Genomic DNA, 2507 nt, shown 5'->3' on the forward strand with positions numbered 1-2507 from the left:
AGCGGAGTAAATGCAGACCTGCCTCTCCGCACAGTTCCAGTCGGCCGGTATTCACAATGTCCGGTAGATGCCCATGGCGTGCCGTGCGGTAGCGGGTCAGTCAGGCATTGCTGTGGCACGGAAACCCGCACGCTAAACGGCAAAACCAAACTGGTGGTGGTCGCAGCGGGATGTCGTCGCCGAGCGACGTGCGCCTTCTCGGCGGCCTGAGCCCTCTGCCGCCGGGAAATCGGCAACAGCGTGACGCTAATCAATGCATGTGTGCGTGCCATTTTAGAAACACACGCTGCACTGTTTCTCGGTGGCATTCTCCTCCTGCGCGGAGGCGGGGTTCTGCGTTGGTTTGATGCTCTTCATGCGAATGTTCGAGCTTTGCAGCGCGTGGTTATTCATTCTCCATTTTTAGTGTCACGACTTTCTTTCTGTCGGGTGTTTGTGCCGGGTGCGGGTGGTCAATCCCCCGGCATTGCCCGCCTGCCTGTTACATTAAGGACACTTATGAAGTGCCACTTTCTTCGGTGCCGACGGTAGCGCTGTGCTGGAGTGTTCGTGTGCCCGTATGCGGGATAGTGGTCCCGCTTTCGCTTGAGCTCCGAATTCACAGTACGTGCATTCGAGCGCGGTGGATGCCGTCAGACCGTCATATTCCTGGCAACGCCTCCTATTTGTCGGGGGAACTCTTGCTTGTGGAAGTGCCAAAGATAAAATACGGTTCCGGCTTGCCTTTCCTACGACACCGTGCAAAACTGCATGGGAGTGGCTTCGGCATGGGCTCTGTAGTCTGCGGCGGAGGTGCGATCGGCGTGCCGTCTCTCGCTCTCGTCCTCGCTCAAGTGCTGGGCGGTGGTTCCGGTGGGATTTCTGGCGGCTCCGACTCACTGCGAAAGCCAAATTCCCGCAGCGCCTGGGAGCGCGTAACGCCATGGGCATTAGCCATGTGCGTCACGACACTAGTGCGGCAGCTGCAGTGCTTGCCGCACACCGTGCAGTCTGTCGGGCATCGGATCGTGGCGGTGTGGGGTCCAGCAGGAGGAGATGGCTTTTCCGTGCGAAGTTCTTTGCGTGTCTGCTGTGCGGCATCCGCGCCGCGCCAACGGCATGTGCGTGGGATGGCGGGTTGCAATGGTCGCAGCAGCCATCCGTATTCGTGAGAAACACCGGTGCGGGAGCAGGCCGGTGCAGTCTCCTCCCTGCGAGTGACAGTGGATCCCGTGCGCGTGGGTTCCCAGTCGCCTGCTGCAGTGGAGCGGTGAGCTCCTGGCCTGAGCTGTCGGACACCAATAATACGTCCAGCCAATGCGACGATGCCGGTGCTCCATGCGTCTGTGAGCTGTGCGAGGTCGGACGCCTCCTTGGCTTATGCATCACATGCTTATTTCCTGGGCACGCCGCAGTGGCCAAGGACAAACCGCATCCGTGTGCGCGCTCCTCGGTGCTGCTGGCAAGAAAAAAGGGTACGCCAACAATGTGAGTCACCAGGTGATCCAGAACCGTCGACGTGTGCTCGCGTGCTTCCACGGTTCGACGAGAAGGTGCAGACACGCACGCTGCCGTGGAAAGAGTCTCGGTGAATATCGTACTCTCCATGCTAATACCACACCCCTCTGTGTCTGCTGTGGTGCATGGACTTTGCAAAGCCGGAGGGAAATATTTAAAAAAGAAGAATTCCTCGTGTAGGCATCCCCGTACCAGCGTGGCCAATCCGCCACAATATCCCTTGCCTGTGGAATGCGGTGTGCCAAATAAATCAAAGGCCGCGCCGTGAAGGGATGTGCAAATTGCCGGAAGTGGCCGTCACACCTCCTGCACACACAAAACACGCGGGCCGTAGCGGGCAACGAATCCCAATGCCGCAGCATCCAAGGCCCCCACGTTCCACGCGCACACCTGAGGGGTACAGCCATGGCGGCGGTGCGCTCAAGGATTATTGTGGAAGGTGACTGGGATGGCCTGGTCCGTCAATTCCACCGCTAAAGAGACATCGATCCCCCGCTGCACTCGCACACACCAGGGCAGCCCGGAATCACGGCAATGCGTCGCGCCTCAATACATAATCCCGCTCAACGGCGTTCCTGGAAACCTGGAGCCCTGCTACTACTCTGTCGCCGCTTTGCTTCTGAGGACTGTAATGTCTCCTGCACGCAAACCCACGGTAAGGCAGAGCTGCAATTCATTACTTCCACTAGGCGGTTCGCTGGATCCCTCCTCCATTGCACAAAATGAGTGCCGAGTTCCTCGCACGCAACTCCACGAAATTACAGTCCGATACAACACAACAGCAGGAACAACAAGGGCGACAGTACAATCCCCTTCCACACAGTCATCGCGGAACGGGAAAAACTCCTGGAAGCACCCGCTCAAGATAGAAACACATCGATAGAAGCAACAATCAACAATACCGTCGGTGCTGTTAACGATGGCTGGCTGTGGGGCGCAGCACATTTGTGGCTCCGCACCCTCCCCCCATCAACCAACACCGCACACCTGTCAGTTCCACGTGTTGCACG

The 2507-nt window shown here is 58.2% G+C and overlaps 1 annotated feature.

Annotated features, from left to right (window-relative positions):
* Positions 1-2507: part of a sequence feature (areas not merged during assembly with more than two copies in the genome that could not be assigned to a particular haplotype) that runs on past the window's edge.

This window comes from Trypanosoma cruzi, genomic scaffold (assembly GCF_000209065.1).
Source record: "Trypanosoma cruzi strain CL Brener 1047053516801 genomic scaffold, whole genome shotgun sequence".
NCBI classification, from domain to species: domain Eukaryota; phylum Euglenozoa; class Kinetoplastea; order Trypanosomatida; family Trypanosomatidae; genus Trypanosoma; species Trypanosoma cruzi.